Source organism: Athene noctua, chromosome 2, assembly GCF_965140245.1.
Source record: "Athene noctua chromosome 2, bAthNoc1.hap1.1, whole genome shotgun sequence".
NCBI lineage: Eukaryota > Metazoa > Chordata > Aves > Strigiformes > Strigidae > Athene > Athene noctua.
Window position 1 is genome coordinate 52,105,594 of NC_134038.1, and position 26,895 is coordinate 52,132,488.

The following is a 26,895-nucleotide window of genomic DNA, read 5'->3' on the forward strand; positions in this document are numbered from 1 at the left end:
ACTGACTAAAGTAAAAAAATTGCTGACTATAAAAACTAAAGAAGAATATTGGATTTGCGAATTTCTGCTATTTTATATAGAAAATCTGATATTAAAACTGTGAAGAAACCTCATCTGTATTCCAGGGTTGTAGTCCTGGTTACTTATATACAAGACATTTGCCCATCTTGATTATTTAGGATATATTTGTTAAATGCATTTATTTTAGAACAGAACAAGACCAAATTCTTATGTTTTTACTTCAGGGCAAAACTACCACATTTGGCCTAAATGAAACTGACTTGGCTTGATTTATCTTTTATTTATTTTCCATGGGACATGTTGTGGTATTAATTTCGGCAGGACACTCCTTATTGTTTTCACTGGGGAGTCCTGCTTAAAACATGGATCCATGTTACACTATCCTCATGATGTATTTGGAGTGAGTAATCAGATCTGAAGGAAGAGACAACCTGATTTTGGAATTCTGTTACTTTTTGTGCATGCTCGATTTTAAAAAGACCAATGGGACAAAGTTCAGTTTGAATTCTGCCACACAAAAGCATCAGTCCTTTCTATTCTCTGAGAAAGGAGCTTCATTTGGAAAAAAAAAAAAAAAAAAAGGAAAAAAAAAAGGAAAAAAACCCTGAATTGCATCCTCCCACGAGGACATTTAATTTAATAAAGCAGCCTCCTTGGGATTGCTCTACTGTTGCTTAGGCGCCTCAGGGGGAGGATTCTTCCTCATGAGAGGGAGGATCTTGGCCAGGCATGAGGGAGACGCTAAGGCTGGGTGTTAGGGAGTGGATTTGTCCCTGAGGGCAACGTTCCCCTTTCCAAACAGCTGTATGGATTTCTAATGCAAATTCTGTCTTCATTTATGTGTGTGAGAGGATTCATTTTTAGGTAGGTCAACTGTTTCACACTCCTTTCTGAATTCCCCTGGCTAGCCTACTTGGTCTGGCAGTTGGCAGAACTGCCCACCCTATGTCCTGGTGTATACCTGCTACCCCCTTCCATCCTTGCCCCCAGGTGATGGGATGTAGCATAATAACAGTGTTAGTGAATTGTTGCCAAGTTATACAAGGGTAGTTTGTGTTTTAGCTTTGATGTGCCACTGTCTGCAATGCCAAGAACAAGTTAGTCCTTCTGCCTTTCAAGGTGGACCACTGAAGTCTCCTGTTCTGTCTGTAGCCAGGGCCTGGAGTGGTTTAGTCAGCTATTACCCCAGCACCAGTCACCCGCTAGCTCTCCCTTGTCACACTTCTTTGGCAATTTCTTGTTTCAGCATCAGTTTATAAGACAGAAACAAAAGACAAAATCCACTCTATGCTCCTAAAGAAGTGAAAGAGAACTTTCTCTGTCAGTCTCAATATGAGCAAGACTGAAATTAAGCCTCCATCCCCAGCCTTTACAGTAATGCAAATCAACACGTGAAACAGATGCCTGCTTTTGGGAAGTTCAGGGTATACCTGTTACACACTGCCTTCAATCCAGCAATGCTCAGGAAATGGCAAAACAGACTCTTGAGTTTTACATCCACAAATAATACACTCTTTTGTCTAGAAGATATATTCTATGGATATAAAATGTTGCTGAAACACTTCAGGCCAAACGAGCTAATAATGGAGTCAGGAATGAGCAGGTTTACAACAAATTGCATGGAAGAAAACCTTTGCTAGGTGGTCAGCAATCATCATCTTGAAGGATGATTAGATACTTCCCTGATTTTGGGAAATATTACAAAGGACCAGTCCTTTGTTGTTTCCTTCCACCCCCCCCACCCCCCCCACCCCCCCAAGGTGGGGGTGGTGGAGCAGGTTGAAAAACTGTATAGATTTGTGATTTTGTTCATTTGGTCTTCTTTGTGCTTTTGCCTCCCATGGCAGTTTCTGTGCTTTGTCCAGCGTATTTGATTGAGTATTCAGGAGGAAGCCCGAAGAAGAAGCCAAAGAGTTATGGTGGAAAACACATTGAAACGCTTTTACATCCAGCAGCAGGATTGCATTTAGCAGCACATGCATGCCTTTATCTAAGCCAAACTTTCTCTGATTAAATGTTCTTTGCCAAAAATCAGAATTGGCAAGTACACTGCATATTGAATTCCTTTCCAAAAGTATAGTCAGAAAGAAGGGGAATTACTATCCAGTTTATAAAAACTCGATGGCATTGTATTTTGATAGCTAGTTATGTATACTTATTGAAAAACGTGAAAAGTGGTGGTTGCTAGTGACAGCGTCATATAACCGGACTTTTCAAGAAAAAGTGGATAAAACCACCAGATGGCGCTTAAAGCACAAAATAACCGTAAAAAAATGCCTAAACCGCAGGGCTTCCAGTGCCATCTAGTGCCGCCACCCGGCTTCCTTCTTTGGGCAAGTCACACATTCACGGAGGTCCCCCAGGATGGCTGACTTCTGAAGGACCAGGTTATGCTATTACCGTCTTGTAATATTCTGACTCTGTTCTCGCACTCCTCCCAAAACACCCTACCCTCATGGACAGGGTACTGGTTTAGGTGCACTTTCAACTGTTCTTATGGTAATTTTGACAGTGTTGAAATTTACTATCAAAAACCATCAGTTGCAAGTAAAACTTAGAAGTAAAAAGAGGTGGGATGTACGAAAATAAATATGTCTTCAGTATCCCTTTCAGAGTGTTACTTTGCATGCTTGCAAGTCTCCAATAGTTTTGCAAACATTAATGAGTTGTTATTATTACAACTTTTGCCATCATACTTTGTTCACTTTCCTTTATCCCCTAACAGTGAAGCTAACAGAAGAGAATGACTGTAGATAGTAATTTTCAAGGATTCGTTTTGAGCAACAAACCCCTCAGTTCCTTCTGCTTTGCTGCTGAGCTTGCAAATGCTTACTGGCAATCTCTGTTGTTCATCACGGGGAAAAATTTTAAAGCAAATGAACATCAAAGAAGTAGTGAGAAGGATTGGCAGTTTCCACATTAGACTATCCTATGTAAAAAAAAAAAAAAAAAAAAAGTTGTTTTATCTCTGAATGGATGGGACTTACTCATCTCACCACAGCTGCCTGCTTTACACAGTCCTCCAGCTTGCCTGAGCATGCATGTTTTCTGGGTGGGAAATGTCTTGTCCTGTTATGTCAGTTCCTTTACTCCCAAAAGAGAAAAGCTAACAGCAATGTTCCTCTATTGCAGAGCTATGATTTTCTGAGCAATGCTTTTCTACATTTAGCTGCTTCGTTGCACACTGAACACTTGCCATTTCTAACAGAATGAAAATCTTCCTAGTAGTTGAAACAGCTTAATTGCAATTAATTATTACAACAAATGCTTACAGGCAAAATAAGTAATTACATTGTGTAGCAACCTGTTGGTTGGTCTTATGATGTTGTTCCCTCATCCATGCCAGTTCTCTATTCCTCCCATGGATCACAATCATTTACCCACAAGCAATAGGCAAGTATGGGTGGTGTGGGTTTGGGCCTTTTTTTCCCCCTCTATCAGAGTGGTTGTGGTGTGCTTTGTCTGTAAAGGACACCTGAGCCACCTAGAGGGCTGAGGGTAAGAAGCCTTCCCCGGGGAAGGTCACTGAAAGAGTGAAAAAGAGGTTCTTGTGACCAACATGAGTGCCCCAGGGGCTCCCTGGTTCTCACTGGTTCAAGGGACACAGAGATACCTGGCAGAAGTCTCATGAGCCAGCTTGAGTAATGTTTTTCTCTGAGTTTTGAGTGTATAACAAAATGAGGAAGAAAATTCTTAGTTAGCTCACCTTGAAAAAGCATGGGGAAAATAACAGTCTTTCTTGCCACCATATATTTTTTTAAAGAAAAATGTTCTATTTACTATAGAATTAATACACGTTTTTTGGCTGTTGGTGTCAAAAGTAAATGCTGTATGCAGGTCTCAGGCCCCAGTTTAGGAGAAGACAGTGACAAACACTGAAATTCTGCTAGCCTCAGTGGAATGAATTCTCAAAATCAAATGCATTCTACAGATTTGGAGGTTTAGCACTTCTATACAGTGAGGTCTCCACTTAAATTGCCGAGTCCAGGCCTGGGACACATGCAGACCCAGATTTGCATGTAAGGCAAGGACACCCAGTAGAGTACAAGCATGACTAAGAATGTATTCCCTCGAAGACACTTGGAATGGATACTTGTGCCTGCAGTAAAGATTGTCTGATGCTTCCCAGTGAGAAAATGGGAGCAGAGTAAGTGGGAACAGATGTGGGGATGGAGAGAGAAGACAGGGAGAACAAGAACAGCAGCATTTTCCAAAAAGAAAATACATTTTTCTTCTGTGATTGAACTGTGCTTTCCCAACTTTCATCTTTCATTTGCTGTCTAACAAAAAGCTTTGAAATGTACTCAGTAAAGATCTGTCTCATCTCCCTCCCGTGGCTGGACATAGACAATAGCCTTCTACTGTGTCACCAAATACTAAAGCAGATTAGGACAATCGTAGGCTGTGCTGCGGATCTAAGTTTTGGGGACCTGATGACTACTCATGAAGTTTTCCAGTACTCTCTCCCTCATTTTTTTTCTTGAATGGAATTGCATGTAAAAACTACATTATTTAACTTGCAAGGCAAGCACTACAAAGTAACAAAATATCAGAAATAAGTTGTCTGTGTTACATTAATTTGTCTCTTCCTCCTGTGTCCATGACATTTACATGACTTTTTCCCACAGGGTCCTTAACTGTATAGGATGGGCTGTATTCTCAGAACAAATCAAGTTTCTGTCAGTCTCATCTCTGGGAAAATGCAGAGGATGGACCCAAAGCTACGGTCTGAAAGGCTGCAGCTTGCTATAGTAGTTCTGTTAAAATCCAGCTACAAGAGAAATTAATATATGCTAGAAGCAAAAGCAATCAAATGCTTGCTGTTTTTCATCTTCTCTTTTTGAAACCTATAAAACAATGTGGTTTTGCTTATACTTTTTGAACCAGGCAGGTGGTGAATTCCCAAGTGGATTGCGTGTTGCCTGAACCTTCTGCTGTTTGATTTGGCTGGTAATTAAAATCTCAGGTAAATTACATGGAAAATTTGTGCTGACTGATTCCTCTCATGGCCTGGGTAGTCCAGGTGGATCAAGCTGGGGAAGAGAGGTAGGGGCTTCCAGTTAGATGAGAACCATCAAAGCCTATGAAGGTTGTCTCTGGTACTTGATGGATCTTTGCAGACAGCACAAGAAAAGCAGAGCTCTTCAGGTGCTCTCGTTTCCAACAACGGGTTTCAAAACCTCAGTGGGAACTATGTGAAAGGTTTAGTTTTTATTCATGACCATTCTGGGCCAGTGAGGCCAAGTAGGTTTAAGTAGCTTGTATTTAAAAGATCCCATTTGGTCTTCCCTGATACCAGAAAACATGGTTTTCTTAGAAAGGATCAAACAGATGTTCTTTAGATGTTCCTGAATGGAGACCCAAGTGTCACCTGAGATTCCTTGGAGAGAGGATTTGCACACCTAAATTCAAATGCTTCTCATACTCAGGAAGAGTCCGGCTTTGGGACCCTGGGTTTCAAACTTGTCGTGGCAGACTTTCCTTAACTCATTCAATTCCTTCTTCTCTAAGAAAGCTGAATGGAAAAATTTTGTCAACAGAGTTGAGGTGATAACTAGAGCTTTTTGGTTTTGCTGGGCTACATCTGCATCCCTGTGTAACCTAATTCTGACTTAAGGATTCATCTTAAGGACTTTCAAATATGTTCCTAACTCCCAGCCAGATGCTGTGAACTAACAGTCCAAGAAGAAATGGTCTCCCTAGGAAAAAATGGAGAGGGATGTGAAGAATAACTGGTTTTGCTGGCTGAGGTAAACCATAGTTGCAATATGCATGGCCTCTAGTGCTTTTTCTGGAGAACATAGCCAAAATCTGTTAAATGCAATTAATTGTGGAAACTCTTGTGGCAAAGAGATATTCTTACAGGTTTGCTAATTCTTTCTCATTGTAAGAGTTTATCTCACCAGATGAAATACATCTTTAAATTAATCAGATGACTTTAATTTTTAAAGCATACACTAAATTATTGTTTGAGTAGGCAAGTAAGACCCTGGTGTTGCTTTGTCTTGTCATGGAAGGTCTTTGAGCCCTCATCCCCACTTGACAGTACATTCATATTCACCTTCGGAAGGATCTGGCAGAGAGGAGACCAGAAGGGGCAGTGCCACTGCTGCCTTGCAATAGCAGAGGAGCTGCTGGCAAGGTTTGGCTGTACAGCCTTCACTCCTGCTGTAGGGATGTTTTATTAAAGCAGTTTTAGAAGCAAATATAGCCATTTGTTTTTTGCAACTTGTTGATAGTGGATGTAACTACATTTCAGGCAAAAGCTGAGCAAGGAGAAATTTTTTTCCAAGACAAAAATGCTGAAGTGATGACTGTCTATTTGAATATAGACATAAAGAAAGACTGAAGAAGAAGATCTGTCCTCCTTTATTCTTTTTGGCATTGCCCTAGAAACCTTGTTCTACACTTAAAGGGAGTTCACATAGAGTGTGAGAGAGCCTGAACAGTGTGGAATTCAGATATATTTATTCGAGCCTTTATTTTTGCTGAGGTAGGTTATCCCAGGATATTCAGTGGATAGGATGCTAGAATCTTGGTGCAATGATGCTTGGCTCAGAGATAGGCCTCAGTGTTCATACAAAGAAAACAAAAGCTTTTCATACTGTGCATAAACCATCAACCCACTACTTGTCTACTCCTCTCAGAGCATTGGTTTCCTGCTGCCAGTAAAGCACGTCAGCATATCATATTAAAAATGTCTGTTTAACCTCGTTACCAGAATTACCTGCACTGAGCCTAAGTTTCACAGATCTTTTACTCTCATCTCTTGACCTGCCTGTGCTGGATTCCTTTCCCTCACTATTACTACATTTTTTCTTACTTATAAAAAGAACAGAGCTTGTCTATATGCATCTCATATGCAAATAGACATATTAGTGGAAAACTTAGTCTTTAGAGAGGGAAAGCTTGGTCTGGTACAAAAGCAAGTGTACCGAAGATACTTGCACTTTCAATCTGCTGTCATACAGAAATGCATACTATCATCCTGCTGTCTGTGTGGCTATCTTTTAGTCCCCTATAACTTTTGAATTTGCTGACTAATTTCAGTCTATTTAATGAAGGAAACTTGACATTAATTTCTTCTGTGTTTAGTGAAAATTAGTAGCTGAGCAGAGTTGAGGGGCCGGAGTTATTTTTCTGCTGAGGGAAAGACTTCATTATGAGCAAAACATTATTACTGGACACCAGGAAATCCACATGGGAGAGAAAAGGAGCTGATAGATGCCTCAACCACGGGAAAAGTTTCAATCAGAGTTTGCATCTTATTAGACACAGGGTAATTCAACCACAAGACACAAAGCCACAGGAAACTGGACTTCATTTTCTGTAGCTACTTGTTTTCTTAAATCAGAATGTTTGGGGTTTTCCTCTCTCTTCACTTCTAAAGAATTATTACTGTGGTGTGATCCTGGGCTTTGAACTTACAGCATCTTTGTTTTTTAACTGTAGCTCCCTTTCTACTAGTTTGTAATACTCCATCAATGTAAGAGTTAATTGCATAAAATGTGGATAGTAAGTCTGAGTATCAAAAATGTATTTGTGAAATCCATCTGCTGATTAACTATGGAGTTCACTATGTTTAAAAGTACTTTTCCAAGGATTTATTTCATTTTCCAAACAATAATGTATGTGCAACTTATTTATAGTAGATTCTATGGTTATGATTACATCAAGATTTCACTATAGCTCTCAGCTTATAATTCCTTGAGAAAAAAAATTACACTTTTGATTTAAATTGTCTGTATTTGGTTAAAACCCTGAGGATTAATTTACTTTTGGGGCATTTTTATTTTTTTATTGAATTATTTATTTGGTTATATTATTTATTTAGTGAGATCTGTTTTTACTATTGGTTTACATATGGGACTAAAAGCATAATTTTGAAAGCAGAAACAAGTGAGATATTAAATGCTATTTGTATATATTTCTTCATTTCAGTGTCTGTGTTATTTCCTAAAAGAGGCAAAAAGAAAAAGGGTAAGACTTCTTTCCAAGCTACTACCTATGGGAATTACTCAATTTACTCTCTCTCTTCTTTTCTAAATTTCTTGTAGCCAGTAGATAGGTGCATAGCATGCTTCTTTGTATTTAAGCTCAAATTGCTATTGGTTCAGTACTGCCATTTAACACTTAAATAACAAATTCCTTGTCGTCCCAAAAGGAAGCAATGTAGTTAAATTAAGCTGTCTCCAGCCTGAAGAGTTATTGTGAAATAATTGAATATTCCATAATCAGGAAACAGCGGAGTGGACCCGGCAAATCTTTGAAGCCTCATGAAATTATGGAATTAGCATCCGTATCAAAATCTAATTAATGCTTCCTTTCTAAATTAATTTTCCATCTAATTGGCCAGGCTTTGATTGGGAACTGGAAATGTCATCCAAAAGTATTTCCTCTTACAAGTCTACTCCAAACAGAGTGTTTGTAGTCTGCCATTATATTCCCTGTTCTGTGTTTTCCTCCTTCAAGGATTTTCAGCCATCATCACTGTGTTGAAATAGCTTCATAGGGGTGAATTTTCAGTCCGAACTAAATTGTAAATGGCACTTTATTTTGGGTCAGTGTAACTCAGATAAAATAAATGGCTTCCTATGCTAAGCGTCAGTGTTACATGTCCACGTGAAGGATTTAGGCTGGTGGAATTAAACTCCCTGCCCACCATGCAGACAAATCCACAGTGCAAGTCCCAGCTTTGGTGAACCATAAACCAGGGACAACCTTGTTTAACATATCACTGAATCTGATTGATACGTTAATATCATCCAAGTTCAAAGCAACACGTCCTGGCAAGATAAATGCTATTTTTTTCTTGTAATTTACCATTTCCTTCTTCCGTAAATCCAGCAGACAAAATAACAATGGAGAGGGGGAAGGGGGCTGGGTCGGACCAATCATTTTAAAAACTAAAAATGCTTTGGCAAAGTCTCTCTAACCTGTTACTGTAAACATCAGCAGTCCTGTCACTGTCTCGGCCCATATAAATATGTTCATGGCGCCCCACCTAAATCGGTGAAATATGTACATAGTTCAGACATACAAGTTAAATCCCAGGCAGCAACAATAAAGAGTAGGAACCCGAGGTCTTTTCCCAGGTTTTATCTTTTGCAGGCATCAGTGCTGAGAGCGTAGTAATGCAGTTACTAAATCCTTCTCAGCCCGAATCCTGCTTCCTCTGTTTGTGTGGCACTTCCTCCAAGTGTTGTGGTTGGGGCAGCAGAGCTGGGCCAAACACAATAGTCTTGGGCTGAGATTGTTGTCACCTGTCCTTTTTTGTCTCTTGGTTTCCAACCTACTACACCTAAGCTTGAATAGGAGCACCCAAGGGCAACTGGTCCTTTAGAAAAAAGAAAAAGATAAATTCTATTTACTTGATGTTAAAAACCAAAACCCTGTAGGCTCCCCATAGTCAGGCCTGTGCTCTTTCTCCCATTGAAATCAAACTTCTCCAAAGTTCGTGTTGCCTGAGACTTGACCAGCATATGCCATGCTGCTCGAGAAACCCTTGTGGTCATTTGTCGCTTATTGTAACAGTGGCTATTTTAGAACTGTGGGAGAGAAGTGTTTAAAATGAAGTTCTCCGTGACTTCAAAGGCCCTGCTGGCATGATTAAGGCTTAGCACACATTTAAAGCCTCCTCCTTGAACTGCATTGGCAGTGTGAGGGGTGAGAACTGGGATGAGAAACCAGGCTGAAGCCCAGTCCTCTTGGGCTGCTTGAGGGGGCTGAAAAATAGCTCTTACTCAGCCAGAAGATAAGATATTTTGCACTGACAGATTTCCAGCTGATTAGACGACAGGAAAAATTTAGTCAGCACTTTATCAGAGCACCCACTTATGATTTGTTGTAAGGCGTTACAAGTAATTTGGGGTCTCCACAGCACTGTTCAAGTTTCTCACCATCCACATTTCACCTGGGTTTTTTGAATGTAAGGAGAGAGCATTAGGTGATTGGGATGATGGATCGACAGGCCTGAATAACTTGTAAAGTGATGAGAGATGCTAAAGTGGTACTTTGGACAATATTAAAGGCTGGACTTAATCACACAGCAGTACATTCCCAGGTCCCACCTGTGGACAATTCTGCAGGTACATGAAGTGGTGTCAGCCACTCCCAGGCAGGGCTGCTCTGTTCTGCACCAGATGAGGCTCTTCTGGCCACAGCCAGGACTGGCCCCATCACGATAAGCTGTATTAACTGGTGTGGGAGGACACGAGGGTGCGGGATCCCTCTGCTAACATCTATGCTTGGGAAGGAACACAGATGTCTTGCAGCATCAGCTGGCTGGGCTCCCCTGGGCACTGAGAGCCCTGCCATGCCCCAGCTCTCACCACGGCTCAGGCCAAGTGCCTGTGCAGAGGATCTTTGTTAGAAGTAGGGTGGTGGAGGAGGCAGGTTCCCTACAGCACTTCTTGCCCTGGGCTAGCATCAGGGAAACTGGGGAAAGGCTGCCCTTTGTGCTTGGTACAGGGATGCTGCTCAGGCACTGCTGACAGCTGAGATGGTGACATCTCCTCAACTTTTATGGGCCTTCTCCACATGGAAATGGGTGGGGGACTCGGGTTTACCAGCTGTGCCCTGGGCTGAACCCAGAGTAAGGACCCAGAGTACTGACTGATGCCTTATCCACTTGCTCAGAAGAAGGTTCATTGCAGGGGGACTGACTGGCAGCACTACTGAGTGATCATCCTTATTAATGCTTAGATGATTGTTTGTGTTCCTTACAGTGAGAGGAGGCACAGTTCCTTCTTGGAGAGAAACGCTGGCAATTTATGCTGCTCAGGGAAAATGTAAATAATTACAAATTTCCATCCTACTATCCAAGAAAGACAGCATAATTTTATACATTTGTTTTGGTGCATTATAATTATAATCACTGTTCTGGAACGTTATTGGAAAAGTTATTGTTCTTTCTAAAATGTTAACTCAGTTTAATGACTAAAAAGTTAATAAGGGTCTTGTTGTTCTTATTATTCATTTATTATCCAATTACTTCACATAATTGGATCTGAAAACATAAAATGTATTTTTATGGAATAACAAACACTACAATTAAGTTTTAAAGAGTAGATTGTTTTTAAATTCCTGTGGAGGATATTAAAACTGAATTAAAAATATTAAAAATGGAATCTGAAAATGAACAACAGCATTAGAAGAGAATGAAAACAAAAACAAAGGAATGAAAACAAGTTAATAAAACTGTTGATAGTACATGGGCAGGGAATCATTAACCCTTTCCCCACTGCAGTTGAAAACGTTCATCGTCCCCACCTTCCCAAGGAGCTGACCTGGCCCCCTTAGCTGTCTAACTCTCCTCTTGCTCACGGTTACCCACTTAAGGGCTGTATGACACTCTGCAGAATTAAACCAGCTCACATCTGATCCTGATCCCACATGACTGTAAAACTGTAGCAACAACGATTGTCATCAGTGGAGCTGTGCTGGTGAAGATCTGGGTTTACTGCATGTAATCATTACTTTGAAATTTAATGAACTTTACAGTTACTTGCCTTTCTTTGATGCATGCAATATATTTCTAGTTAAATGGATCCAATTCTATATACAGATGGAATTTTGTTGAATTGCCAGTCTGTAAGAAATGAAATAAAATAAACATACTGATATTTCTATGATGAAGTGGAGTTAGTTCCTTTTTCCTGAATTGACTGGGAACTGAAGTCAAGATCCTGCTGTGAGAAGCTTGGTGTCTTTTACAAAAACAACACTGTGTCCTGTTAGGCTCCATCAGGCACTATATCTTTAGCGGTTGAGAGCTCTGTCATCTTGATAGTCAAAGCAGAAAAAGGCAGTAAGAAACCTCATATGGAAAACATAGTACTCAGTTTTAATAATCTGAAATCTCTCCTATGTATCTGAGCAAATCACTTGAGAAAACTCATTTGTTAAGACTGGTGTCTCCCTACTAGGAAATTTTTGTGAAAAGTTGGAGTAATTTTTTTCTACCATTTGAAATTTTTCATTGAACTTCTTCACGAAACTGCCTGCCCAATAGGTAGGCTGCAAACAATGAATGGTCCATATTTGATAGTGGAACTCTGCTTGCAGTCAATGTCAGTTAATTATGTAAATTAGGTTGGTAGGAGGGATACAAAAAACACGAAAGAAAACATGGCTTTTGAACCGTGAATTTTAGCTGACAGTCCCCATCCCTGTTTGCCAGCAGCATGTTCAAATTTAATACTTGTTTTTCATAGTGTTCAGAAAATGAGAAAAAAAATAAGGTAGTATTATTAGAAGTGAAAAGGAACACATAGCTGTGAAAATATTTGACATTAAATTTGACATTGAATTCAAATATGAGCATTTTTCTGAGCCCATGCTTGTAATAGGATTTCTAAGACTTCATAAAGTAGATTAAGGGAGTTAAACTCACTGATGAGCCTGTCATGGCCGTACATTCTTTAAATATTTGCATTGAAGGGCAAGGCGATCACTTTCTGCGTATGATGATGTTTAGTAAATCTTTTATTATTAATGGAAATTCATAGTCTCAAAGGAGAGTACTCAGATTTGCATGTCTGTAAGTTTACAAGTCCTTTTTATTCCAAAGTCATTGCTTTTACAATTAAAATGGTTTTTAGTAACATTTTATTTTCTCTCAAGTATTACTGACATGTGAATGAATGCAAAACTGCTTCTAAGCTAAATTTTCATGTAATTAAGTCCGTGTCCGTCTAAAAACTGCTTTGCCATACATAATATATGATAACTCTTTGTTTCATGCTCTGGTGGCAGCTGAGTAATTCTGTGTCAAAAAATATGGCCCTATCTTCTGCAGAGGCCAACAACACAGTAACAGTGTCCACATGAACAAACACTTTCCATTGGCATGCTGGTATTTCATTCTTTCGGCATATGGGCATACAAACTCAGACATTTCCTAATAGGACAGGAGATAGAGTCCCAAGGAAAAAAGGACAAGGAACTCAAAAGGAGATCTCATTTTGTGTCTCATTATAACTTCTTTATTACAAGAACGCCTTGCACATTGATTTATTAAAAAACATTGCCAGCTAATAAATTTGCAATAGCATACAATATTGTGACAGAACTAGCTATAAATAGGGTAGGTAGATTTTTTTTTTTCAAAATTCTGAGCTCAATCCAAAGTTAAAGCATAATTTATCCATTCTCTCTACAGCTGTTTCCACATACTTCTGGTAAACTGCACAAAAAATGTGCCATTCTGTGACCTTTAGCTGCTTTCCCCTGGTATTTCCTCTTTTCTTTTGGTGAAAATGGAGGGTAATGTTTTGCAGTCTGTGTTCAGGGGACAGTTTGCATCTAATTCTTCTTATCCTATCCTCTTCTGTCCCTGATTAAAAATACTTGGTAAAATAATGATCTGAATGAGCCTATATTTAAGGGATCACTGAAATATTATAAAAACACCACAGAAAGGATGGAGAGAACAAGAGAGGGATTAGTGAAGGGTGTGAAATCCCTTTACTCCCCCTGGATGAATCCAGAAATGTTACTGTACTACTCATCAAGGAATAACCTCAGTTTCCAGTAGTGCTAAACACAAGTTCCTCTCCCTTACTTATGGGACTTCAACTATGCCCGGACCAGGGACAGTAGGTTACCCACCCTCAGCTCATTATATTGAGTTTCCCATATGTCCTTGCTGAGCAGATGCCCAATATTCTCCTAGATAATTAATTCTGTGGCTTTCTTTCAAAAATGATGCCACAAAACATCCCACAATTGCCTACATCACAATGGGAAGAAATACGTTCAAATTATTCTGCTCTGTTTTCATTAGCTCTTCATCATCTGACTTTGCTGGTTGCTGCAACTCTATGAAATAGTTGTCAAAATCCTAATAAATACCTGTATATGTAGAACCCTCTTTCCTCAGCTCTTTGTCCATTCCACTAGAAGAACAGAAATTGTCTAGCAATACAGGTTGTACTGCCTTGCACAACAATAACGGATGTGTATAGTATACAAACCTTGCTGCCTGAAAATAGTTTAGCCTAGTGAACAAAAATAAACTTTCCATTGCTCTGAGATCCCCAAGTGCCATCTCAAGGACACAGAGCTGTTTCCCGGATTCCTGTTAGCTCTTGCTAATGCAGTTTTCCACCTGCTGACGGCATTTGCTCAGGACAGACAATGTAATTCAGCTTTATACAAATTTATTCAGACTTGTGCAAATCCCTCTCAGTCACCACAGCTCAAGTATTTTGCTCAGAAACTTTCTTTCACTTGGTGCTTTCGAAAAACACTGAATTTGGGCATGTTAAAACCTTTCTTCAGCTGGGGTGTCTGCCTTATCCTCAGCCTGACCTCTTCTGTCAGATGATCCTGTGTAACCTACAGGACTTGCCCATTATTCTCCTTTTAGTCCTTTCCCACCTCCTAAACTGATCCCCCCAAACATAACATTGCAGCACCATGACCTCCAAGGTTTCTCTCCCCACCCATTCATAACTCTGTACTCAGAAAGGATCTCTCTCTCCTCCATGTCACACAAAATGCAATTGTCTGTTACCCTCTAGAGTGTCCCTGATGTATGGATTTTCCTTATCTCACAGCTAACTCCAAAGTGCTTGTAAGGACCCAAGGCAAAATAACTAGGTCCTCAGACTGCTCAGGACAACCCTAAATACCATGAAAAGAAGTAGCAGTATGCACCTAAAATTTTTTAATGATGACTTTAAATACATTGCGAACCTAACACTATCGTGAACTTTAACATCCAGCTGCAATAGCTCATACACATCTAAAACCATATGCAGGAAACATCCAGTTTGTTGCTACCTTTCATGCAGAGTCACAAGCTTCTGAAATCTGAAGGAAAGAAATAGCTATGATACAGTCCTTCCTGTGGTTGGTTTCTTCACTCCAAACTGTTTTCAGAAAAAAAAACGTTTCACAATAGAAATTGATCCTCAGCAGGAAATACTGTTTTGGGAAACTTTTCCACATCCCCTGCCCATAAACTTAATCCTGCCCATCTGTGAGGCTGTACTTCATTTTTTTACCTTGATAAGTCACTGGGAAACCTGTAGCTGGAAACAAGCACCTCGAGCCCTTCCATATCTGTCCTTCAGATGCTCATCGCCTCAGGGGTCTCCACTCCCACAGCAGCAGAGAGGTTTTTGTCCTGCTGTGAACCGAAGGTTGAGTAGAAGTCCACATCAGAGACAAATGCATACTTGCTCAAGAACTGACATTAAGTAAGCATAGTTTCTCCTCAGTTTCATCCTGGGATGATTGTACTAGTTGGTTGAAGGCCTGGGTTTGAGCTGAAACAGTAGGACAGGTGTAAGATGTTTTTGCTGGACATACCCTCTGGCTTCTAACAAGGCTGAGATCATGGTCTCATCTCAATGGGAACCCTAATTTGGCTGTCCACATTGTCCCTCCTTGCTCTCCTCCTTGCTGTGAAGCTTCTGGGAACTGAAGGTGTTAGTCACCTCGAACCTTGCTGGTCAACGAGTTCAAGATTTACGTGGAAGGAGCACAGGCTATGGAAATGAAGCAAAACTGCTTATTTTGGGCCACTTTTCTCATGCATCTTATATGTCAGTCATCCTGCATGGCGTCTGTTAGGTTGCATCTATGTTAGTAAATTGAACGGAGTCCTGACGGAAGTGCAGGACTAGCACATCCCTGCCTATAGTGTTCAGCTGGTACCACAGTTCCTGTGCGGTTTTGGCCATGACAGTTGTGCCTGCAGGCCTCCTTCAGGGACATGGGCCAAGACCTGTCCCATTAGAGGTGATGTGGGCAAGGCCACACTGTCATGAAACGGGGTGCAGGTGTGAGGGGCAAAGACACTCTGAATGAAAGCTCAGTCCAGACGACAGCTGTGGGCCTGCTTTACTCAGTAATAAAGATGTAGCCTTAAGTCCTCACGGTGCTGGAGATTCAATAAAAAACCCCTCATCACCCACAGTGGCAATCCACGAACATGCAGGTAAGCTTCCTTTTGGCTTTGCATTTCTCTTGCACCTGCTAGGGGAAAAACTGTATTTCTGCCCCTCCTCAAGGTCTGTGCAAAGTCCAACATGAAGGACATACCTGCAAAGCTCTCCTCAGACTGAGAGACTCAGGTCCACTGTGTCCATATTGCAAAATGCTTTGATGCTGCGGGCTTAACCACAGGGCAGCACAGAAGTAACCTGCTTATTCCTTTTGAAGAAGACAGACTTCATGTCATCTGCAGAGCCTTCACCCCACATCCTTTCCCAATTTCTAGCATCAACCAAAGCTTTGGTCTGGGGGTTCAAGCCAGGAGCAAATTTGTAGCAGCAGTCAATAAAGGAGCTGAGTGCTGTCAGAGGGTCCCTCCATCTTTTCAGAATAACTTTTGTATCACAGTTTAAATAAAATCCCTGGAGGAACTGGGTCTCCTCCAGTCTCATCATCAGTCTGACAGGAAATAGAAGAGGGCATTTTCTCCCACTCACACATTTTAGTTTCTACAGCATTACTCAGTCCCTGACAAAAATTTTTTCCCATATTTTTCAGCAGGTCTGTTTTCGTCTGACAAACAAGAGGGTATAAACATACTCTATTCATCAAATGGCAGAAAATGAATCAAAACATCACTTAGCTCCAAACAGAACACCATGATTCAAGAAATCTCCAGCCCAGACTTGACCAGGACTATGTTTTTAAAGCAAGCTGAAGGCAGTGTAAACTCTATTTTGCTATAAAATATACCCTGATCATAAAGGCACTGACTAAGCAAGATTTACTCTGGCATTGTCTTGTCCATTAACACATGGAAGACAGTTCTGTCCAGACAAACCAGTGAACCAGGACAGTAATCATGCCCTTCATCTAGCAACCAAATTGTTTTAACCTTTTGCCACTAAAAATAAAAAGATCCAGTGCAGACCTCTTTTTGATCAAGGTAATGTCTCTCGGAATTCTCAGCAACAGTAATGGATGCAAAAAACTTCGAGCTAATTGTTTGAATATCTCTTGTACACATGAATGAAATTTGCAGTAGAAAGTGATGTTTATTCTCCCCCAGGTATGGATTCAGAGGAAATTTCAGTAGCAAAGAAGTCACGTGAGATCATAAATAAAGACCTACCAAGAGAAATTGATACGCAGAGAAGGTACCCAAGGAAGAAAACATATCTTTGCCTCTTTTTAGACTTCCAGAAATACTGTAAACTAAAATAGCATTTAACTTTTGCCTGTAGTGTCATTAAGTCTCAGAAGCTGAGTTGAGTCAAAGCATTTAGTTTTAAATAAAAATATATGAAGGAGGTTGTAGTCCCAGTTCTGTAGAATGTGCAGAAAAATAATTACTAATACCCTTGCTTTCCTAGCAGAACAGTAGGTGGCTTTGAAAATGGTAGATTACTGGCCGCATAAAATTACTCTAGAGGTGCAGCTGTCAAGCAGTCAAATACTCAGCTTCACCTTTGTGAAGAATACTGAGAATACTGCTTTTCATTATCAGTTGTGTGTACAATATACAGGTTGTCTTTGTTCGTGCTTACAGGTTTTGTAAGCTATGGTGGTGATGTCATGGTGATGGCAAATGGTAGGAAGAAGTATGCACATTCACACTATCTACTGTACAACTATATGTCTGGGTGATAATTAGAAAGAGATGAGCTGGCTAGAAGGTACCTCTTCTATGCTTTCTGTGTTCAAGATAACATGAAATAAGCTGTTGATACACACTTTGCTAGGAGAGGGTTTTGGATCTCTGTGAGATGATTTGAACACCCAGAAAAATGTGGGACCCAATTCTTTTCCATTTTGACTGACTAGGAGTAATTTCTGTGATTTTACTATAGTGTTTTTTAAGCTATTTTTAGGAAGAAGTGGGTTTGCCTCAACTGCTTTTTGCTGACAGTGACTATAGCTGGAGGTGGCCCTAATGCAATTTACTGAATCAAAATCTGGGTGAGGGTCTTATAGAAGTACAGACTGAAAGGCCAAGAAACTTCATATGTGAAAAATATAAAGAGCAGCCAGAGAACCTTCCAAAATGCAGAGATATCAGTCAATATATTACATTCTTTGTCCTTGAGGTTCTAGTTCTTCATAGTTACTAGTGCAGACAGATGTCCGTTCTCAACAGAGATAGGACAAACTGCTTTTAAGTGCTATTATTTTTGGCTATATGGAGCTCAGTTAATTAATTGGCAGGTTTTTATGATAATCCAGCTAGCAGTCTCTATTTCAGTGACAGAACCATCCTTGATGATTAAAAACAAGCTGCTTTGTACTGGAGCAGAGAAGAGTTGAAATGAATCACCTTCTCCTTTCTTACGACAGTTAATGGATTTGAATGAATAACAGTGTTGTGGGGTGTGGTTTTTTTTTTTTTCCTCTGGAATATACTATTACCCAACTTACTACTTTCTTCTTATTCAGCATTTCCATAGTAAGAAAGGTTGGAGACATCACTAGTGAATTTCAAATACTAATCCTCCCAGGTGGGAGTCAATTATGTGATGTTTTAAAGTACTGATGCTCCTCAACTGCATACATCTCTGTTTACACTAGCACTGAAATTGACCCTGTCTTCTTCAGCAGAGAAGGGAAGGGCAAGAATGCTTCTTGCCTTTGGGTCCCTAGGTGAATGCCCTGCTCTAAAGTGCACTGATGTCAGTGGAAAACTCCCATTGGCTTCAGCAGGCTTTTGTACTCTCTTGGGTGGCTGAAATACAGAGGCCACACATTAAATTGACTTGGGGACTGACTGACTTCAGGACCATATCTTTTGTCCCTACACATATATTCCTGGAATGGAACAATATATATTTGCCTTGACTTTTCTCTTTGGAAAGACAGCTTTAGAATCTAAAGTCCTGATCCTGGGAAGGGATTTACTGATGATGTCTTCTCCATCTGCAGAAATTCCTGATTTTGAAATCATATTGAAAGATAGACCCCAAGCAATTTATTTTGTTCAATCTGTGTCCTCCTAAAGGAGGTAGGATGAGGCATCTCCAGAACCTCTGAGGACAAGACTTCTCTCTCTAGGTTTTCTTACCTTGTGTGCGTTTCCATTTAGGTGAGATTTATTTAAATATTAATAAGGAATAACACCTAGCTACAAATTCTAAGATCAAGATTTGCAAAGTCTGGCTGCAGCAAGAAGGTATTTTTACATAGAATAGACTCCTAAAATCAGTGGGGAACTGATCTAGATGCGAGGACCTACCTCACACCTGATGTTGTAGGGACAAAAAATACATTTTGAATACATAGGCATTTTTTAAATTGATCCAATGAAAAGAACACCTTCCTGTCTTTGCTTCTCCCTCAGATAGCTTGTTGTACATTATTAGACTGTGGACCTCCCTCACCCCTCCAACAACCGTAACTTGTACTACTCACTAATGACATTTCAGGAAACATTACATTAAATAGAGCAAAGCAGCATGGTTGTGCAATTCACTTGATTGAATGCACAAGGATAGGAAGCCAAGCCAACCCCCCCCTTCAGTCGCAAATGTACAGAGCAGACAGACTCCCTCTTCATGCAGCGTCTCCAGATTCCCAGGCCTGGTTGAAAACCGCCTTCTGATTTATGAATAATGAGCCTGCTGGTGATTTCTAAGAAGTGAGCTTCCAAACAGAAGTGCTGATGGGCACTGCACTGTATCATATAAGCTAGACAACACCTAGGCAGACTCTCAAAGGATGCTTTCATTGAGATGAGAAACTGTACAGTGATTGAGTGCTCTCCTGTCACTGTCTTCTCTTCTCTCGCTTTGCTCAGTATTTAACCTTCAGATGCTGTTAAATTTAGATTTTAAAAGTTTTTGTTTTAAAGAACTTGTCTGCAGTCACAGCACAGAAATGTATGAAGCCTAGTGGTGAAGGTGCCAGTGAGACTGATTGATGCAAAAGTCTGGGTTTGAGAAGGGGAAAAGGGAGGGAAAGCGGATTCCTTCAGTTGTGCTTAAAAGAAACAAACTTAAAAACAAGACAAAAAAGTTGAGTGGAAGCTGAGAGGTTGAATGCAAGCTCTGCCAAGATTTGAAAAGTTACAAGCTAATGCTGGTACTGCATGTTTTTTTAATGATTGAGGAGTCAACCAGTTTTGTACATGAAGCTCCCAGCACAGAGACAGTGTAAATTAACAGTGTATTATAAAATCAGAGAAGCAGTCAAAAAAAATTATTTGCTATCAGTATTTCAACAGAAGAAGCAGAGACAAAAAAGTTTTTAGGCATGTCTTTACTGAAACATTCTTTGTCAAAGGTCTTTCTTAATTGAACTCCAGATGATGTCTGGCCAAGTTCTGACTATTATACTCTGTTTTTTTATTTCTGAGTGTAACACTGAGATTTAGGTTGTGGGTCTACTACGTAGCTGCATCCTGCACTTGTATGTACATGTGTGCATCTCTTGGCCATATGACAAACCTTCCTGGACACACACTCTTAGAGCTTGCCCCTGGAAAATCTGTTTGTCTCTATGGGCTTTGATGCCTGTACCTGCTTGGATGTTAAAGCAGCTCTCACAGAATCTTGCCCATTCAAGAGACTTAAGATTAAGTCTCTTGCCCAACAAGAGACTTAAGGTTAAATAATCACAAGTCTGACTCTTAGTATGAAGTAAGTTTAGGTAAAAACCTACTTTTTGGAAGCAGTTGAAACTTTGTCCAGATTTTGAGTAAGACTTGAAGTACAGTTTAGCCCTATCTTTTAGAAGTAACAAATATAAAATGTAACAGGAAACTGCAAATGCGACTGCTTATTATCCTTGTGAAAAAGGCAAAAAAATAAAAGAACCCCCCAAGATGTTGGGAGAAAAGAACATCTGTGAAGTAGGGAAATAAAAAATTACTCCCAGAAAAGACAGAAAAGAAACTGAGATCTTCTTGGAGGCCTTCAGGGCTGTACCTAGCCTACCGTGATCACTGTGGGAATCCCACTGTTGCTTTAACCCAAATTTTTGTGGCCAGTATGGAGAAAGAAGCGTTGGACAAATTTTTTCCTCCTTTATTCTGGTGGAGCTGTATGTCTGTTGTCTGCAGACTTTCTCAGTGTGAGTGGTTGCTCACTGAAGGCATAACTCACATTTCCATGGGGACACCAAAGGGGTCCTGCTAGGTTGACTTAATGGTGATGGCTTTGGCTTCAGCCTCAGGAACAGAAAGACAGACAAAATTAAGACAAAAGAAATTCTTTTCCTCTTCCCATGGCCCAAGTGACCAGATGACAGGACCTCTGGGCACATGTGCACCTCACAGGGTGTCACTGCTCAGAGACAACGTGGTTCTAACAAAGTTGTGATGTCTCAGCTTGGAGATGGTATCATCTGGTGGCCATGATTGCTCAGTTCCAGCGGCAGAAGTGTGGTGCTGGCTGACACCCTCTGCCCATGCCACAGGGCTCAGAGCAGGCACTTGGCCTCAGTTGCATTTGCAGCAATTTCAGATACTTGTGCAGGACACAGTATTTTTTGGTAGCACGCCATCCTGAGCCATGCTTGTCCAAGCAGCTCTAGAGCAGTTAACTTGAGATGTCAAAGCAACTATATTTTTAAGAAAAAAGAAATAATTTTTATGCTAGACTGGGGGACAGTTCCATTTTTGTGCTGCTAGTGGAGTATCAGGGTTGCGTTTTGGTATGCTTTATTCACAAGCTGGTCTGGAGACAATTTTTTTTCTTCAAAGTATTTTTTTTTTAAATGAATTGTTTGTAGTTCAGATGAAGTTGTTCCTCCTCCAGGCTATACATCAGTGCCTCACTATGCACCAGTTACTCCCTTAATTTACAAGCTGTGGTAGTCATTGTGTGTTACTATGTTTTGAATTTATTTATCTGGGAAAGATCCACTCAGAGTCAATGTCTTTCCTCCCTCGCTTCTCACTGTGATCCTGCTTTTTGTACAGATTACGACTGGAGTATAAAGCAGTCAAAGTGAGATGCCCACTTTTTCGAAGCACTTGTCTTCCATTGAAAATTCACCTAGAAGAGTCACCAAAGGAGTCACATGAAATATTCTGCTGCTGAACACAGTTTTGCAGTTATCACTTTTGAAGGGGCACTCTGTATTTAACTTCATATTGGCTGATCTGAGTTAACCCTGTGATTTCTACAGAGTTTGACAGTCTCCATCTAACTGGTTTTGAATGTGTCTTACCTCTATTTATACTGATCACATAAAAGTATTTTAATGTCATATTTAATACTGCTTCTCACAGATATGTTATAAAGTGGGTGTAATTTCTAATGAAGACCTACTACTGTCTGTTCTGAGATCAAAACCAGGTTTCAAACAGCTTTGTGAAATCTACTGTGTTAGTTGTTAGTGCTGACCCAAACCCTGAGTCCTTCTGAACCTTCCACTGGCTGATTAATTCAGGCAGATATTTTTTTTAAAGTTGTTAGGGGTTTTCTTTGTGCCCAAGAAAAGCAGCATTTCTCATGGAGGGGGTGACCCACATTCTCACTCCAGGAACACAATATGCCCTTTGATGTGCACTTACTCGGCAGTGCACAAGGTAAAGCTGACTGACCTCTTGTTTTGTGCATAGGTAATTTATGCACTGCCTCTGGGAGCACAGAAATGACAGGACTTACATGTGTGAACCCTATTTGTGCATGAAATCAAGTGCAAATTTAGAGCAGATGGAGTTTTGACTCATAAGTGATAGAATTTATGGCCAAGATTTAAAAAAAAAAAAAAGCCTGAAGTTAGCTTCCCAATATATTCTTAGGTACCCAAGGACTTGATTTGCAAATGTGAGGAACAACCTACAGCTCCCCTGAAATTAAACAGGATATACATGGGGTGTATACACATATATATGCATATACTAGATATGTACCAAACATATACATGATGCTTAATAGTTCTTGTAAAGCTAACTGCTTGTTTGGATGTTATTTATGTACCTAACTCGGTATCTTTCTTTAAAAAAGATGACTAAGATGTCTCCTAATACAAGCCATTTTGTTCGATTATCATATCAGTGAGGTGATGCTGCTTATGTGGGAGGAGAGATCAGCTGTGGAAATAAATGGGCACAGACATTTACCCAAAGAGAACAGTGGGGACCCCTGAGAGGCAATGTATTGAAGCAGCTGGAGGAAAGAACTGCCACAAACATCGTTCTCCACCTAAAAAGGCTGTTGTACAAGATGAATCAGGCTTAGCGGTCCAGGGCTGCCCATTTCCACTGTAATCTTAGTTTTTACAGAGGCACAACTCCTCTCTTTTGAATCTTGTCTCTCCTGGACTCTTCAAGGCCAAGTGCTTGTTGACATGAGCACAATTCCTTCCCCAGCCACAAACCAGTTCTGGACTATTTATAAATATATATGTGTATATACATACATATAAATGTATGCGCGAACCCTCTCTACTTCCAAAATCAGAGAGGCAGACTGGTCAGTCTTAAAAGTTGTGGCTGCCCCAGTATAGATCAGTTCTTGTGTTGCATCCCCTTGCCAAGCCCTTGGCCAACCTTTGGTGGGTGCCATTGCTGATGGTGGGGTTCAATCACTAATGCAACATTATTGGTAAGTATTGGTAAGTATTGGTAAGTATTGGTAAGTATTGGTAAGAGAGGTTAATTGCCTTTAACTGGTGCAGCCCTGCATCCCACCTCCTCCCCGGCAAAGGCTCTTCAGGGCTGCAGGTTGGTCATTTTTTTGAAATTTCCTTTAATTTAGATGGTGACTGCCTCTGTAAGCTTTGGACACAAGTACTGTTATATTGTAAGCAATATACGTACATAGGGTATATTCCCAAAGCCAGTGTTTAGAGGCCATGAGGAGTTTTAACTTGCCACTCTTCCCCTTTATCTTCTGATTCCTCCTGTCTCTCTCCCATCTGTTCATAACTGGGCAAGGTCCTCTGCTGCTGACTTTCCTTGTTGGGCTCTTCCATCATTAGCTGTCCTCCAGGACTTGCTCACAAGCAGAGATGCAGTTGGCCAGGAGAGCTGTGTGAATCTAATTCCTCCTAACTAGTTTATGATTTCCCTCAAGCCTGTGGAAATGCTTCTCAGGAGAGAAAACTTCATAGCGTGCTGGGATGTCTGTCCACTGAGGGAAGCCTGTCATGGTTATTAATGATCCTTTATTATAAAAAATCCATCATAAGGGTGGAAAAAAGATCTACTGAAACAAGGCAGTCCCGCTTGTGTTGCTGACTCAAGAACATTTGGTATGTATAAACTTAAATTGGTACATAATAAAGTCTTCATAACTGAACGCTGTGTGAACAATTATGTTTGGTATCCCTAAAGGCCGTTTTTTCCTTTGAGCTCAAATCCATCAGTCTTTCTGTTTTACTGTAGCCTCTCTCTATCAGCAACGAAGAAGATTTTATGTTATTTTGAAACTAAACCACACATCTTAAAAACAAACAGGCTTATTTTTGCAGGACATAACATGACTCCTTGTTGGAGTGAGCACTCACGGATGTGAGTAAAGGGTTCAGAAGGTTATGGATATTGTACAAATGTTAAGGGAAAAACAGGGTAATACCTTTTCTTTTTAGTCTATCCTTTCGAAAGGCTGTTTGAAAACCCCAGCCTGAAGGATTCACAGCCTTGAGGCTCAAGACATAACTATCTGAAGTGTGATCCTGTTATCTCTGCTGCTCCCTCCCCTTGTGTGTAACACCAATTTGTTATATCTTTCGTTAAATTACAGCAAGTGCCTCGGGCCAAGGCTGCGTCCTACTTGCACTGCTCTAGAAGAATTTTTTGCTTTAACAAGAGAACTACTGGCCCTCATATAACTGCTATGAGTATTCTGGAAAGAGACCAGTCACCAGAAAGGATGCCTTTCCCAGAACTGGCTTGTTGTTTGCACCTTTCTCCTGAGCACTTGGTTGACTCAGTGTTGTAAATGATGTAATTCCCCGCTGTGGCTGCTAAGGCTGCTTTGCATTCTCCTGTCTATAATAGCTGCTTGCAGTGCTTAAATAAACCCCACTGTACAGGGAGAAAATTCATGGTGAGGTGAGACATTGCACTCTCCACGCACGTGCAGGGAAAGCACAGCCTGGTTGCCCACTGTGGGGCCTTGGCAGAAATACCCTGGTGTGAACCAGCTCCGGGTGACAGTGGGGAAAGGAAACATGGTGAGAAGGTCTCCTTCTTTGCTGGTTAATACAAGGATATCCTCCTCACTGGGACATTTGGTGGAGTAGACCTGGGGCTTCCGCATGGACAAAGCATGAGCCCTCCTGCTGTGTCTTGTCTCCTGCAGCATGGCCACTGCTCACAGCTCCCTACATCTGTCCCTGGGTGTTGGGAGCCAGAGGGTCTTTGGCGCCAGTGTGATTAACACCCACCACAGTGCTGTCGGGGCAGAAACAGAGATAAGGGTGAAAGCCAGTGTGGTCGAGTTCCAGGTACTGCCATGTGGCCACAGTACTCTCTGTGGCTTGGATGCAGCCATGTGCATAAATCATTCAGGCTCTTCTTTTCCAAACTATGAAAGAAATTTCTACCTTAATCCCAAGACATTGTCACTCAGCTATGGCTGCTCTGAAAGCCATCTGGGGAGAGGAGCCCCGTATTACTCACTGCGGTGAGGGCAGAGTAACTGGCTCTGCTGACACCTGCCTCTCTAGGCTGGCAAGGATTGAGTCTGAAGGGAAAAAATTAGGCCAAATTTGCTGACTACTGCCTGATTTCAGCTGGTGTGCTAATCTGGCTGGAGGCTATTGCAAACAAAAGGAAAAGCTGTAAATGGCTTCTTGTCCCCCTCTTCTTTCTTCCAGATAACCATACCAAACAACACTCAGACATTCAGAAATCATAAGCCAAAATCAGTGGTGTAAAAACATCCTGAAAATTAAACACAAGATCTAGATTTTCTTTGTCATCTGGCATATGAGCAGATTTATAGTTAATATTTTGTGGCTGCTCTTTACACTTGGAAGGGACAGAGCTATTTTTTGGCTTCTTCATAAAACTGAGGTTCTCAGGTAGCCAAATCAAGTGACTCCAAGAGCTGGAGCTTTAAGGAAAGCACCAAATATTAGTGAAGCTTGCAATAAAATTGTAAGATCAGGAAGTCTCACAGAGTCTCAGCCCAGGACAGAGTTTGACTTAAAAACTGAATAAATTACAAAGGCCTACATTACCTAATGCATATGAAAAAGTGCAACAAAATTATGAGCCATTTCTGTTCTTTTGTTAGTGACAGAGTTGCATAGCAATTTCCGGGACTGTAGAAACATCCTAATAAATTTCCAGTGTTTCCTCAAGTTGAATGAATCACAGAAATGCTGCTAGCCTTGAATAGGTTTAGCGTTTACATCAACTGTTCAATAGAGAAGTCAGCTGAATCATGGTGCAGCTAGAAACAGGTTATAAATCAGGGTTACAGGCCATACGGTACAGAAGTTTATTTAACAACATCACCAACAATAAGTTTCCTTCAAGATGGAAGCAAAGACTTCATCCGCAATGGAAAATGAAAGGGTAAGCCAAAGGAAAGACCGCACCCTTTCACTAGATGCATAGTTTGAGTGAGAGAAGTTTAGGAAAGCCTTGATGGGACAAGAAATAACCCCAGGAAACTGGCAGGTGTTCCTGTTGCCCCTTATTGAGTTTAGAAACAAAACTGCAGCGTGTGATGGCATGCACCATTGCCCAGTGATCAGCTCTCCCATAGGACTGGCAATTCACCACAACCACCCATCATCCAGTTCCATGGTGGAAGCAGCTGAGCTTGAAAATACTGTCTTGCTGCTTAAATGCCTTAATTGCTGTGATATAAGCCAGGGGGACTACAGCAAGAGAAACAAACTGGAGCAGTAATTTATCTAACTGTAATCAGCAAGATTATACTGGGATGCCCAGGAGGTCTAATTTGGATTGCACTGTTTGAGACCAATCTTGGAGGCTCCTTGGGACATTTATCCTTTTTGTCTAGATGGTAG